The following is a 7,348-nucleotide window of genomic DNA, read 5'->3' on the forward strand; positions in this document are numbered from 1 at the left end:
CTGGCGAGAGTTGGGCAGGCGTCCCGCAGATACCCTTTGGTTCGCCTTAGGGAGAAGTGGGGGCGTCACAGGATAAGGATGAGAAATTGACTTGAACTAATTAAAATTATGGTATAATTGACTCTGCTTTACCTGATATTATGAGTACTTGAGGTTAGTTGAATGATTGCATAATGATTATTTTCCTTGTTTTGAGAACATAAAGTAGAATGGTACATATGTTTATTTTCAAAATTTTGGATCATTGTTGGTTTGCATTTCTAATTGCTTGAGGATAAGTAATGATTCAAGTGTGGGGGTATTTGATAAGTATATATTTTATGTGTGTTAGGTGTGTTTTATTAGTTAGTTTTGGGGTGCTTTATTTAGTTGTATAACTAATTAACTAGAATTCTAGTGAAAATATGCATTTTATGATTTAAGTGGTAAAAATTACATTTCTATGGATTTTAATGGAAAAACCTTCATGTTTTTTGTTGGTTTAAAGATTCATTTATCAAATGGCATGATTTGAGAAGATAATTGGATGATTGATAATGGTTTGAAGTGATAAAAAGAGAATATGAAGTGTAAGAGAGAAAATGCAATCAAGAACAAAAGAAGAAAAGTTTTTCAGCTTTGACACTTTGTGGTATTTTGAATATATCTTGAGTTACAAGCATCGGATTGAGATAATTTTTAAACCATTTTGAAACTAAGAGATATATCTACATTTTGTTTGAAGACATCAAAGTCCAGTTCAGTTGTTTTCATTGTCAAAAAGTTGAAATACGGAAGTGCAACTCTGTTGTCGAAAGTTGAAACAGAGTTCTAACCAGTTGATGGTATTTTGGTCATTTCTCAAGTGCCGTTTCGTAAGAGGGTTTCGAAATGAAGAATTAGAATAAATCTCATAATTACTGTTTGGATTACTACTATCAGAATTGAAATTTTGGAATCATATCTAAAAATTTGGAGTTTCCCAATTCCTTAGTAACCTGTAGGGTTTTGGACAAAACCCAAGTTTGATTTCCATTGAGAAACGGGCCCGTCCTGCCACCAGTTAAAAAAATTAATATATAATTATATACACATATATAATTATATATATTATAATTATAATATTTTATTATAATATTAGTGTAATCATATAATATATTTATAATAATAAATATAATTATATTTATATTTGTAATTATTATATACACATATATATAATATATTATATAAATATATATTACAATTATTTAATTAAATATAATTATATTTATTAATATCATATAATAATATATGTATATTATTTATAAATGTGTATTATATGTGCATATAATTATAATATACATGTGTATGTAATAATATATTATATAGTTATAATTGTATTTATTATTATAAATATAATAATATATAATAATTATATTTAATATATAATATACATTATAATTATATATTTATATTATAATATTTGTATAATTATATTTAATTAGATGTATAATAATTAATTTAATTAGTTCCAAACTTATAATAATGATATTATTAGTTATATTTATTATATAACGTATATCAGTATATGAAAGATAATTGATATTATCAATTATACTAATAATTATACATGTTTACTAATAGAACTTAATAATTAGTTTTACTAAATTTATTAACACATTTAATTAGTGAAAATTTCTTATATTTCATTTCGAAAGTATCAATGAACTAAACATCAACTATAGTAATGATATACATTTCTGGTACTGAACCAGACAGATGTATTAGAATGACTAATTCCATTCCAAATGTGTAATGAATGATCCCAAATCCAAATCTGATTCCAAGGTGCGAACCAAACGACACCTCAGTCTACAGAGCTCCAAATGGGATGATTCTTGAGGCATTAGAAATCTAACTCAAATGGCTACAACTTTCATATTTTGCACAAGAACTAGTTCGGCCTCCTTCATTGAGAAAATAGTAGTTGAAGTGGTGCCAAATGCACAGAAGTGAAAATGCGACTTCATGAATACATGGCTTGAAGTCGCATATTCTCTTCTGTTTTCTGTAACTTGCTCATCAACTTCCCCTGCTTTGACACCAATTTTACAACTCAATTCCACCTATCAATTCCGGCTATATCTGATCAAGAAAAGGTTGGAAAGTTGGAAATACAACTCATGAGAGTTTCAAGAGTAAAAAATGACAACTAAAAACAACTCATTTGGCTCTTGAATCCTCCATAAATAGCAACCTTTGAAGGCCATTTTGATAACTTTACAAGGCTAGAGAAACTCACCAAAAATGTAGTTTCCACTAGTTTTTCTTAGTTCATTAGTATAGTATAGATAGAGTAGTTTATCCTTCTTGTATTTGTAGCTAAATTTGGATGAAGATTGAGGAGTAGATTCTGGACCAAAACCGTCGCACTTTTAAACCCCATTTAGGCCCATTTTATTTATTCAAAAACTCATTTTTCACCAAAAATAAATCCAAAATTCATTTTTCTAAACTCGTAAATTTAATTTGTTTTTCTTTTTAAAAATGGGACGCGACAGTTTGGTGACTCCACTGGGGATTTAGAGAGTCCGGCATTCGATTTAATCAATTCTTTTCTTTATCTAACCTTCTTATATATCACATTTTGAGGTTTTAGGTTGCATTTTTTCCTTTTTAGGGTTTGCATTTCACACGTATAAATCATCTAGATATTCATGTATGTGATAAATAATGTGTTTATTTTCTTTCATTCACTTGTGTTTATGTATCACGCTTGCATATTGGGGAGGGGAATAGCCACCCTAGAACCTTTACCCTCATTTGATGGTATTTGATCCCTTCCTTCAAAAGGAACACTTCATACGTGCATACGTTTTACTTTATAACCCCTCATTTTTTTTTAACTTTTAGTGGTTGTCATACCACTCTTCCCTTATTAGGATTAGATCGATCCACTTGGACATGTGACCGTGGCACAACGTGCGCATAGCAATGTCCGAAGGATCACTCGAACCACCGACTCTTAGGCATTGGAATTAATGACCCTTCGCCTTTGGTCTGAAGGTTTGGGAGTTTGAAACCTTATCAAGTTTAGATGCATTAGTGAGCCAAATCTCATGTATCCATATTAGTAATCACCTAGGGTAGAGTCGACCGTATCCAACTAGAAACACTAGGCACGAAGGGAGGGATTCCACCCCTCATTACTTAATTTTCTTTTCGCTTTTTGTATCATCTAATTACTCAACGTGTTATGTGTTATCTGTTGAACTAACGTTTCCTTGTTTTCTCGTCTTTTGCATTCACAAACACTAGGAAATAAGAGTTCTGGCATGATACTCTTTTAGAACCTACTCTCTTAGATAGGTTATTGTATGTTTAAAATTCCAATATATTGCATTTGTAGGTTAATAAGTGCACATCATATGACATCCCGGATTTTTGTGTAAGAAGAAGAAAGTGTGGCGATTTGAAAATTTGCTCATATTTTCTTATAATTCCATCTTATTTTGAATAAACTATTTTATAATTCTTTTACTGCTACTTTACTTCCTCATTAGTTGTAATATATAAAAGAATCAAGAATTTTACCTTTAGTTTTATAGTTCGGGTTGTGACGCCCCACTTCTCCCTAAGGCGAACCAAGGGGTATCTACGGGACGCCTGCCCAGCTCTCGCCAGGACTCAAGCAATTCCATTCAAACTTATTACCAGTCTACACAACACAAGTAAATAACTCAAATATAGTAAATGCAGAAGCGTTCAAGGTTAACAATAGTCATCCATTATCCAACCCGTACATCGGGTGTTCAAAATACAACTTAAATCCCAAATATACATTGTGCCCAAATATTACATTTCAATTCCAAAAGTACAACCCAAAACCAAGGGTATAGCCAAAATATAATGGAAACTCTAAGACAAGAGTATATTAGGAGGGTTTCTCCAATACATCTCCGAGTTCAATCCTGTTAAGGAAAACAAATCTACAGGGTGAGCAAAACGCTTGTGAGGCCAAGGACACACATGCAATCACATAGTTCAAATAACAAGCCCAATTAACAGGTCAAATAATAAAGTACAAGTAATTGCCAATTCAAATGGAATGTAAACAGAAACAATTCAAGGATATGGTAGCTCTCAGGAGCTAAGTTCCACTTGCATTGCCAGGATCATTCGTATACCTTCCCGCGATGACTCTCCGTCAACCGGGTTGGTATTTCCAATCCGTAGTTCTCCACTTACTTCCCTCCATCCATCATTTCACCCCCTCGGATCCGTAACCAACAGGCATGTAAAGGCGATACTATACTAGTATGCCAAGCAAGATCTCAAAAGATCAAGCTTCAGGTCCCAAGATTTACCAAGTTCTCCCGACCAAGACCTCACGATTGGCTGTGAGATTATGAGGTATAACCATTGGGTTTTGGGCGTCCCCACAAGTCAGGTTTTCAGAAACAAACCAAGTTTTAGTCGATGAGTTTTTCTCTGCATCCAACTTTAGGCCATGTACATGTAAAATCCAGTAATTTCATGTAATTCATGTAGCAAGTCATGTATTGATCCAAGTAAAGGAGATAAAGTGCGGTAAAGTACACACTTTCCCCAACAAGTACAGTTCAAGTAACAACAGGTTCAAGTAGAGCTCATGTAGGCAACAAATCTCAAGCGAAGTGCAAGTAAACATGCACTTGACACTCACCCAGTCAATCAAGGAGAAATGTTACTTGGAGTTCAAGCGTCTACCGTAGGATCCTCTTGAAGGTCCTCGTGCGAGCCTGAGCAATTAATAGTGAAAATCACTTAGAAGCCCCATTTATCAAGGAAGTTTGCACCCTTCTGCAATTCTAGAAAATTTTACTAAAAATGAGCCTAAATTACTCACAAATTAAGGCTCAAATGTGGAGTTTTAAAGCGCAAGAGAAATCAAGTTTTCATCTTTAAAATCAAGTATAAAACGTTCAGGTAATATCAAAGGAATAAGGAGTACTTTTAAAAACTCCATTTCCTTGGAATTTGGAAATTTTCAGTTTTGATATGATACATTAGAAAAATCGTATCTCACGTTTTACAAGTCAAAAATTGGAAAACTTGGTACCGTTGGAAACCTCTTCCAAGGTACTAAAAGTTTCTAGAATACACATTTCTAAAATTCCAAATGAACAACATTCAAAAATAATCTCAAAGTTTCTGTTTTGGTTTCTAAGGTAATTTAGGTTGGTTTTTGGCCAACTTTGAAAATTTGGTAAAATTCACTTGATTGGAACTAGCTCTTGAAATTTGGAACTCTTTTAGAGTCACAATCCAAGTTTACAACAAAACAAGCGGAATGGGAAGCGGAGCTTTAAGTACTAAGATATGGCAACTCAAAGTTACCAAAATTTCCTTGTGAAACATGGGTTTTTCAAACTCAAGTCATGAAATTTGGTAATTTATTTGAGCCATGAAACGGCCTCGGCATAACACCATAATTAGCAGTATAATACTACCATATAAGGGTTGTCCATCTACCAAATTTCATGGAGAAATAACTTCGGAATGGTAGTCAACCAAACAACCAAAGTTTCAAAAAAATCCTAAGGCAAAACTGTCTTGAGCTTTTTTTTTGTTTTCCATTCCAACCATTTGGCCAAGGAAAATCCTTCAAACATGGTTCATTTGTATAGGAAAAGCCTAAGGAACATTCATGGTACATTTGGTAGATGTTTTAACTCCAAAAACGCAATTGACAAGTCCATACCAAGTCTAACATTAATTCTGTCCAAGATTAAGGGTTTTCAAAGACAGAGCAAGTTTCATATTTTGATCACAAATCACTCAATTCAACTCGGAATTGAGTATGGTTGGTGGCGTTGGAAAATAAATTCATAAATCTATAATTTCACATAAGAAATCATTTGGAAATTCAGCACACAACTAGCTCAAATTCGAGCCTCAAGTTGTAGCTTCTGAACTTCATTCTAGGAAAACAGAGAAACAGGACAGTCATCTTTAAATGGTTGGTACGGGGTCCTCGGGTGGAATTAGAGGTTGAATTTTATACCAAATGAAAGCTGGGAATGTCTAATTTCCACTGCCGCAAACGGCACTCGATTCTGACATCGGACCGATGAATTATAGCCGAAACAAACTGGCTGTCTATTAGTGACGGGAATCATTTCCCAGTTTTTGGCAGATTCTAAAACTCAACATGCACTCACCCAAATCACATAAAATTTTGAGGAAACCTTAAACACAACCTATATTTCATATTTTCATGAGAATCAAGTCAATTGGACTTCAATAAAATACACTAAAATGCATGAAATTAGCAGGGCAGAATCAGCAACATCACATGTAGCTCCTCATTTGACTTCCTTTTCATTTTTGCCACTTAACTCTACTAAATTAGCACTTAATCAACACAATCAGCATCCAATCCTAGCTAATCAGATCATCCAAGTCATTGTGGGATTTCATAGAGCCCACTCACCAATTTCTCAACAATTTAAAGCTGCCCATGAGAATTCAAGAGCTCATGAGTGCAATTTAGCTTCCATAAACCAAGAATTAAGTAGTGGATCATTACTTACTTTCTTAGAGAGCCAAGGCAGAGAATTTCGGTCACTTTGAGCTGGAGAAAAACCGTGTGAGTTAGCTCTATTCGTAGCTTATCTTGATCACCAAATGATTTGAGGGTTGCATGTGAAATTTGGAGGAAATTGAGCAAGAAATTGAGGAGAGAGGGTGGAGGAATTTTCTGGTTTAGCTCTCCCTTGGCTGCTCGGCTGTTTGTGCAAAGGAGAGGAATGAAATGCAGATGATATGAGCTTCTAATGGTAAGCTTATACGTGTGGCTCAATTGCACTTAAGCTGTCCACTAACTTAGTGCACATCCGCGTGCGTTTCGGCTCGAATCCTCGCGAGTTTATTGCACTAGTGCACTAAACTTCTAATGCACTTGCATTCATATTATTATTATTCACTCTTAATAGTCCCAAAATAATGGTCTAAGGTTCCTCAATTACTCGCGTACGTAAAAACGCGTATTTCCAATTTAAGCGCGAGATAATGAAATTTCTAAGAAATTCCTATAACGGTAATATAACTAACTAACCTTTGAACACTTAAATATAAAAATACCTATTTTGAGACTAATGTGCAAGTCTCCAATTTTCCAAACTTATTGTATTTCCAAATCAGCTAAAATCCCCAATCGCGTAATCACTATTTTCACTTAACGAGCTTCCAAAACTTAAATTTTGACACAAGTCACTTTAAAAGTATAACGAAACTATAGACCCATGTAATTAGGTCTAAAGAGGTTAGAAAATAATATTCGGAATAAATGGGCAATTAAATATTCAAATGAGCTCGAAATAGGAATTTAAAATAATAAATTTTGCGA

The 7,348-nt window shown here is 33.7% G+C and overlaps 1 long non-coding RNA gene across 1 annotated transcript; it reads right to left on the reverse strand.

The window, feature by feature from the left end:
- Window positions 1–3,736: 3,736 nt before the first annotated feature.
- LOC113713836 (uncharacterized) lies at window positions 3,737–6,729 on the reverse strand. Its single transcript, XR_003453662.2, has 3 exons — window positions 6,534–6,729; window positions 4,664–4,739; window positions 3,737–3,929 (listed from the first exon to the last, which is right to left on the reverse strand). It is a non-coding gene; the product is annotated as an uncharacterized lncRNA (long non-coding RNA).
- Window positions 6,730–7,348: the final 619 nt, after the last annotated feature.

The sequence above is a fragment of the Coffea arabica genome, chromosome 10c (genome assembly GCF_036785885.1).
Source record: "Coffea arabica cultivar ET-39 chromosome 10c, Coffea Arabica ET-39 HiFi, whole genome shotgun sequence".
NCBI lineage: Eukaryota > Viridiplantae > Streptophyta > Magnoliopsida > Gentianales > Rubiaceae > Coffea > Coffea arabica.